Here is an 8925-nt window from a genome sequence, read left to right as displayed (position 1 = left end):
TCATTAACAAGTGACTGTGAACAATCCAGGAACATAGTTCTCAGAGTTTGGCTAGGGTCATTGCCGTGACTCCAGGAATCCGCTAGAGATTAGCACAACCTAAGTAAAATGGACCTCCTGTGTTAACTCTATTCACACAGTTGAAATACTGTTGCGTTTGTTGAATGCAATATTTAATGCTAGATATAGTCTTTATAATATGATATTCTAAACATATAAACAATAATTGATAGTAAAATAGCTGACCAATTTTATTTCTCTGAGAAGTTTGTAGATTTTTTTAAAATTAGGGATTTGTAGGTTCTTTTCTTTTAGGGTGACTTTTGGATTTCCTATTTTTGTCCACAACTATTTGTATTATATAATGATATGTGTTATGTTGAAGAGTAATACAAATGTATTAACTTAATGACAGTTATTTCAAAATTAACCTTCACTTTGTGAAGGTCTTCCTTGTGATTGGCTTTACAACACAATGGCATCCTTTTTTACAGAATTTGCAGATTTGCAGAAAGCACATCAGCCATGTTTTTTTTTTTAAAAAGAATGTCTGATTCTAGGATATAGAGTCAATCTTTGCTGCTTTATTTATTGCTAATTGAAACCTGCTTTCTGTTATACAAAAACAACAAAGAGGATGGGGACAATCCCATGCTTAAAAATGGGACATTGTGAGTTAATATAGTTAAATAGATTCCCTTACTTTTCCTTATTGCAGAACTTTACAGATCCTTTAGTAGGACAATATGCAATGTGAATCTACCAGGACAAATAGAGTATAAACTATATCCTTGTCTTACTTGACTCTGGAATCGCTTTAGTGAGAACTGTCTCAGTTATTGGTCCTGCAATAACTGTTGTTTAGAACAAAATGGACCAGAGGGAAAGAATGTCTTAAGGACAGGGAAAGTCCGTTAGAGGGTTTTAGGTCAAAGAGAGACAGAAACAAAACAATTGTAGAAAAAACTTACTTTAAACAAACAAAACCTTGTATCATATGCTGCTTTCTGGTAAAACCTTTTCAGAAACTTCCATATCTTGATGTTTCTTTTCCTGTCAGGTTTCCTTAGTTGATATTTCTCTTTTGTAATGTGAATGACATGTCTCTTAGATTGGTGTTTTAACAGTGTGATTAGATGTGGGTCATTACCTTCATGCTTGTACCACCTGTAGTACCTGACGCAGTATCAAGAACATCATTTGCCGAGACTTAATAAATATCTGGAGAGCATGAAATGAGTTGTGACTCAAAAATACAGGCCAGTCCATGTTATTGTGCTTTGTTTTACTGTACTTCACAGGTACTACTTTGTTTTGTTTTTTTTTCCAACAAATGGAAAGTTTGTGGCAACCCTACACAGAAAAAGTCCATAGGCACCATTTTTCCAACAGCATCTGCTCACTTTGTGTCTTTATGTCACATTTTGGTAATTTTTAGAGTATTTCAGAGGTTTTCATTATTATATCTTTTGTGGTGATTTTTGATTAGTGATCTTTGTTGTTATTATTGTAATCGTTTTGAGGTGCCACAAACTTGTGCCCATACAAGATGGCAAGTTTAATCAATAAATGTGTCTTTTCTGACTGCTCCACCAACCAGCCGTTTGCCTGTCTCTCTCCCTCTCCTCGGATCTGCCTGTTCCCTAAGATACAACACATATACCACTACACTCTGCTAAACAACAGTATTGAAAGGATGCAAATTAATAACACTACAGTGGCCTCTAAGCATTCAAGTGAAAGGAAGAGTTATGTGTCTCTCACTTAAATCAAAAGCTAGAAAAGATTACACTTAGTGAGGAAGGCATGTCGAAAGCAGAGATAGGCCAAAAGCTGGGCTTGTTGTGCCATATAATTTGAAAAGTTCTGAATGGCAAGGAAGAGTTCTTGAAGGAAGCTACTCCAGTGAACACACACATGATAAGAAAGCGGAACAGCTTTATTGCTGATAAGACAGTTTTAGTAGTCTGCATAGATCAAACCAACCACAATGTTCCCTTAAAGCCAAGCCTAATCAAGAACAAGGCCTTAACTCTTCAATTCTGTGAAGGCTGAGAGAGGTGAGGAAGCTGCAGAAGAAAAATTTGAAGCTAGCAGAGATTGGTTCAGGAGGTTTAAGGAAAGAAGCCATCTCCACAATGTAAAAATGAGTGCTGATGTAGAAGCTGCAGCAAGTTATCCAGAAGATCTAACTAAGACCGTTGGTGAAAGTGGCTACACTAAGCAACAGATTTTCAGTGCAGACAAAACAGCCTTCTATTGGAAGAAGATGCCATCTAAGACTTTCATAGGTAGAGAGGAGAAGTGAGTGCCTGACTTTAAAGCGTCAAAGAACAAACTGACTTTGTTAGTAGGCGATAGTGCAACTAGTAACTTTAAGTTGAAGCCAATGTTCAGTTACCATTTTGAAAATTCTCGGGCCCTTAAGAATTGCACTAAATCTATTCTGCCTCTGCTCTATATATGGAACAACAAAGGCTGGGTGACAGCACATCTGTTTACAACATGGTTTATTAAATAATTTAATTCCACTGTTGAGACTTGCTGCTTAATAAAAAATATTCCTTTCAAAATATTAATTTTCATTGAGAATGCACCTAGTTACCTAAGAGCTGTGATGGAAATGTACGATGAGATTAATGTTTTCATGCCTGCAAATACAACATTTATTCTGCAGCCCATGAATCAAAGAGTAATTCTGACTGTCAAGTCTTATTTAAGAAATACATTTCATAAGGCCAATACATTTCATAAGGCCATAGCTGCTGGGTCTGACCCTCAGACCCTTACTGAGTGACACACTCAGACACAGGTATCCAGTGAAAGAGCAGGCTGGGGGACCGGGGCTGCTCATGTATCCCAAGGAGGGTGTTGTAAGGAGTTGTAGCAGCCGTGGCCCTGATAAACTGGTGCTGCAGGCATTTATTTAGTACAGATTTATTGACAAAGGCCTTGAGTCAACACACTTGTGGGTAATTAACATGGCGTCATCCCCCCCCAGAGCAGTCCTGCACTCAGATGATTAAAGGCAAGGTTCCAAGGCCTAAGTAAACTAACTTATCTAGATCAGTTTCTTTACATCTTCTTGTTTTCTAACCTAAGCTTTCAGGCACAGGGTAAGAGAATCTGGCTGCCTTCAGCCAAATCCTTTTCTGAAACTTTTATAAAATCTCCCAGCCTTCCAAGAAGGTTTGCATCTTTCTACAATTTTTCCCACCACATTGACCAACACATAGCTGCCACAGACAGTGATTCCTCTGGTGGATCTGAGCAAAGTAACAGAAAAGAGTTTCACTGTTCTAAATGCCATTAAGAACATTTCTGGTTCATGGTAGGAGGTCAAAACATTGACAGGAGTTTGAAAGAAGTCTAGTTCAACTGCAGATGTGGTGGCAATAGCAAGAGAACTAGAATCAGAATTGGAGCCTGAAGATGTGGCTGAATTGCTGCAATCTTAAGATAAAACTTGAATGGATAAGTAGTTACTTACAGATGGGGAAAGAAAGTAGTTTCTTGAGACAGAATCTACTTCTTGTGAAGATGCTATGAACATAGTTGAAATGACAACAAAGGATTTAGAATACTCCATAAACCTAACTAGATAAAGCAATGGCAAGGGGTTTGAGAGAATTGACTTCAATTTCGAAAAAAGTTCTACTCTGGGTAAGATGCCATCAAACAGCATTGCATGCTATAGAGAAATCTTTCATGAAAGGGAGAGTTGATGTGGCAAAGTTCATTTGTATCTTATTTTAAGAAATTGTGACAGCCACTCCAGCAGCAACCACCCTGAACAGTCAGCAGCCATCAACACTAAGGCAAGACCCTCCACCAGCAAAAAAGTTACGATTCACTGAAGGCAAAGATGATTGGTAGTATTTTTTAGCAGTAAAATTTTTAAATTAAGGTATATACATTACTTTTAAAGACAATGCTGTTGTGTACTTACACTACTATATAGTATCAACATAACTTTTATTTGTACTGGGAATCCAAAATATTTATGACTCATTTTACTGAATATTTGCTTTATTTTGGTAGTCAGGAACCAAACCTGCAATATACCCGAGGTATGCCTGTAGTGAAACTTTGTTTTTTTAAGGAACAACAATATAGTAGACATAAAAGTTAGGTGCTATGCATTTATTTTTAGTAATGATATCATTTTGAGAAACATTTTTGGAATTTTATTTTAAACTTCTCTTAGACTTCTCTTGAGTTCGGCTCTTTTTCTCATCAACATTAACTTACTTTTTGTGATCTTTATGCTTGTTTGATTTGTAGAATTGTTCCACCATAAATATTTAAATACTTCTAACTACTAGATTTCTTTTTTTTTTTTTTTGGTCAGACAAAATCTTGCCGTCGTCTCCCAGGGTGTAGTTCTATGGCGTGATCTCGGCTCACTGCAACCTCCACCTTCTGGGTTCAAGCAATTCTGCTGCCTCAGTCTCCCAAGTAACTGGGATTACAGGCGCCTGCCACCACGCCTGGCTAAGTTTTGTGTTTTAAGTAGAGACAGGGTTTCACCATGTTGGCCAGACTGGTCTCAAACTCATGACCTCAGGTGATCCACCCACCTTGGCCTCCCAATGTGCTAGGATTACAGGCGTGAGCCACCGTTCCTGGCCTTAACTACTAGATTTCTTTTGCAGTATTTGGATTATTATTTTAAGTAATTAAATGATCAATCATAGCTACTGCATTTTTTTTTTGCCTTATTAAAACCTACCCTTTAAGATCAGGAATAAAACAAGGATGCCTTTTGTCACCTTGCTTGTTCAATATGATGTTAATACTGGAAATCTTCGCAAGGTAGCTGAATTTAAAATCAATAAATAAAAGTAGAGGTGCATTTCTATAAATCAGCAATAAACAAAGTGATACCATTTCAGGTAGGAAAAAGTATAAAGTATCTAACAAGTATTTTGTAACAAAATTTGTGTTAAACCTTTAAAAGAAAATTATAAAATTTTATTGGAAGATGTTAAGAAAGGTCTAAATAAATGGAGAGAGAGAATATTTTTATAAATTTGATGATGCTATTAGAAAGCAGAGCTCTCCAGTTATTTATATTTTTATTTCAATCTAGTCAGAATCTTGACAACTTTTCTTTTTGGGTTGAAAAGTTGATTCTAAAATTTTTGAGGAAGACTTAACAGGTCAGGAGTAGCCAAGGCACTCCTGAAAACATTGTGATAGGTGAGAAGACTTATTTTTACCATATATGAAGAATTAGTATAAAACTATAAAAGTTAAGATGACAGTATGGTATAGGGAGAGGTAGATCAATAGAAGAGAATATGGAAACCTAGAAACTTGGCTGTGACAAAGTTGATATTGCACTCCTTTAAAGAGAGCTTTTCATAAATAGTTCTTGACAACTGGTTATCCCCATAGGAGGGAATGACATTGAATCTGTGCTTACATGGGAAAAGCAAAGCTTTAACATTTTTAGATATTAAAACATTGTTTGTAATGATTTCTAGATAGAGAAGATTTTCTTAAAACACAGAAAATATGAACCATAAAAGATGCTCCTTTTTTTGTTTTTACAGATGCGGGTCTTGCTATGTTGCCTATGTTGGTCTTGAACTTCTGGCCTCAAGCAATCCTCCCAACTTGGCTTCCCAAAGCGTTGAGACTATAGGCATTAGCCGCCATACCCAAACAAAGATACTTCTTTTTTATTAACATTGGGAAAAGGGCTGGGGACAGTGGCTCATACCTATAATCCCAGCACTTCGGGAGGCTGAGGCGGGAGGATTGCTTGAGCCCAGGAGTATGAGACCAGCCTGGCCAATATGGGGAAACCCTCTCTCTACAAAAGAAAAAAATACAAAAATTAGGAGGGCATGATGGCGTGTGCCTGTAGTCCTAGCTCGGGAGGCTGAAGTAGGAAGGATTCATTGAGCCCAGGAGGTTGAGGCTTCAGTGAGCCATGATTGTGCCACTGCACTCCAACCTGGGCAATAGAGGGAGACCCTGTCTCCAAAGCCGTGGGAAAAGATATATTGCAGTACATTTAACTCACACAAGGCTACATTAGGATCTTCACAAGCTAACAAGAAAAACACAAAACAACACATCTAGTAGAGTAGTGGACCAAACTTCCGTAGGCACATTAGAGAAGAGGAAATGGAATGATCAGTAATGTCAGAGATGGTGGGGAAATGCAAATTAAAACTATTTTAAGATACCAATTACATCAGATTGTCAAAAATAAAAATGTCTGACAGTAAGTGTTGTCAATGATATAACACATCCACCACATCCAGTGATATAACAGTTCACATCTGGTGGGTGGTTTCGGCCACCCTGGGAAAACAAATTAGTGATATCTGATCATATTGAAAATATGCATACTGTGTGACCTAACAACCATACATATATACTTTAGATCAGGGGTCGGTGTGATGACTCATGAGTTTAGAATGGTTTTTAACATTTTTAAGTGGTTGGAAAAAAATAATATTTTATAATTTATAATGTGAAAATTATATGAAATTCAAGTTTTGGTGTCCAAAAATAAGCTTGGAATATTGTCACTCATTACATACCTCTTACAGATGCTTTCATGGTACAACACTAGAGTTAAGTGGTTGCAACAGACATTGCATGGCTCAAAAAGCCTAAAATCTTTATCATCTGGCCCTTTGCAGAAAATATTTACTGACCTCTTCTTTAAATAAATAGTCTTGCACATGTGTACTAGTAAACATGTTCAGGAATGGTCATAGCAGTATTGCTTGTAATAATGGAAACCTAGAAAGAACCCAAATGTCTGTTAAGAGTAGAGTGGAGAAATATGGTTTGCTAAGCCAGTGGAATACGATTCAGTAGTGAAATGGAATTGGATGCATGAATGGATCCGAGCATATGGATGAATCTCAGAAACAGTGTTAGAAAAAAGCAAGTCAGGTTTTTCCACCCATAAGCAGTTCAGAAACAGTGAAGTATAAACAAGGGGTTGTTAAAGATACTCGTGAGGTTAAATTATCAGGACAAGGAAGGACCATAAGTTAAGAATAGGGATTGCCTTTGAAGAGTTGGGAAAAGGTGGGATTTGAGAGGGAATTTTAAAAGTCATGTTCTTATTGTTAACCTAGGTGGTGGTGATGTATGTTGTGTTGTGATCATTTATTTCTGTGACACATTTTATATGTACTCTTTTGATATTTTATAAGTTTTTGTGATCTGGGGCATTAAAAAGTATCTTTTCAAATAGTATAGTCTGTCTCATAATATATAATTATGACCCACAGAGGGGAAGCTCATCAGCAGACTAGAAGCTGCTTTTTACCTATAGCCCCCTCTTCCCTGGTTCCCCAAGCATTCTGGTTGTATCAGGAACCCAATTCAGATTTTCTTAAGCAGAAAAGGGGACTAATAGGAGGATTCCTTGGTGGGTCACCGAAGCCAAGGAAGAGTCAGGGACTTGGTCACTGTCAGGGCGCTCTGCCTCTCACCTGTATGTCTCTGCCTGGCCTCGTTCTTTTTAGCTGCAAGTGGCCTTCTGCATGTCGGGGTCAGTGTGACTGAGTGCAGTCCTAGAGCACAGCCTTCCAGGTCTGTGACTCAAGAGGCCAAGAAGGAGTCAGGTCCTGTGGTTAGCCTGGCTAGGTCATTTAACTATACTGTGGCCAGGCAACTGGATCTGTTACCAGAAGAAACCCTTCAAGGAGGGGAGGAGAGGTTAAGGGTCAGAATCATGAGCCAGGGAGCCAGCTTTGTTTGTAACTGTTACATATGTATTAAGTGTAAAGCACTATGTGTGGCATTTTGTCACACCTTTGTGTGGATATTAGGGCTGTTTTGACATTAACACTAAGATGCTGTGATGTTGCCTAAGACATGACACTGAGACATGGCTGAGGTGGGAAGAGGGGTTAGAAATGTCTGTTGAGCGTATTACCTGTTAAAAATCAAAATACAGCATGATCAGCTGTCCTACCACTTTACAGTCACACCTGTCTCCTTCCCTTCTTCCCATGAGGACATTTAAGGCATTAAGTACTTAAGTTTAAATGGATGTTACAAACTTGGTTTAAAACATAACACGCATCTGGCCAGGCATGGTGGCTCACGCCTGTAATCCCAGCGCTTTGGGAGGCTGAGGTGGGCGGATCACGAGGTCAGATTGAGACCATCCTGGCTAACACAGTGAAACCCAGTCTCTACTAAAAATAACAAAAAATTAACCAGGCGTGATGGTGGGTGCCTGTAGTCCTAGCTACTCAGGAGGCTGAGGCAGGAGAATGGCGTGAACCCAGGAGGCGGAGCTTGCAGTGAGCTGAGATCAGGCCACTGCACTCCAGCCTGGGTGACAGAGTGAGACTTCATCTCAAAAAAAAAAAAAAAAAAACATAAAACAAATCTACTATTCTGAATGATTGGAAGGGCATTTAACCCATTGGTGTTTAATTGAGATGCAAGTTTGTAGGTAGTTTGTATCTTTTGCTTTTCTGTTTGCCAGGTTCTTTGCTTTGAACATACATTACTTTACAAACAGGAAAAATATAAACTTTTAAAGGTATTGCTGGAAGTCAGTTTATCGTCTTAAAAACTGACACTGCACTCAAGATACTAAACACTGTATTCCCTAAATTGAAACATTTGAGCCAATAAATTTTGTAGGAGTTTATTTACATGATGACTACCCAAAATGATAAGCTTGTTCTTCTGACCTCTAAACTTGAGATAACACCTGGGAAATAACTACAGAAAGAGAATATCCAGATTTTAATGAAATTTTGTGGACATCAATCTGGGCAGGAATTTTGGATTGATTTTTTTTGCTAATTTTTGTTAAATGCTTATGTTGAATAAGAAGATTCTAAGACCTGAAAATTGGTTCTCCTTTTTCTTTGTCTAGTGAATGAGGTTTCTCAGTGCTAAATTTTGATCAGTAATCACTTGACAACT

This window comes from Colobus angolensis, unplaced genomic scaffold (assembly GCF_000951035.1).
Source record: "Colobus angolensis palliatus isolate OR3802 unplaced genomic scaffold, Cang.pa_1.0 Scaffold220, whole genome shotgun sequence".
NCBI lineage: Eukaryota > Metazoa > Chordata > Mammalia > Primates > Cercopithecidae > Colobus > Colobus angolensis.
The sequence above is the reverse complement of the archived record's forward strand: the minus strand, read 5'-3'. Positions refer to the sequence as shown.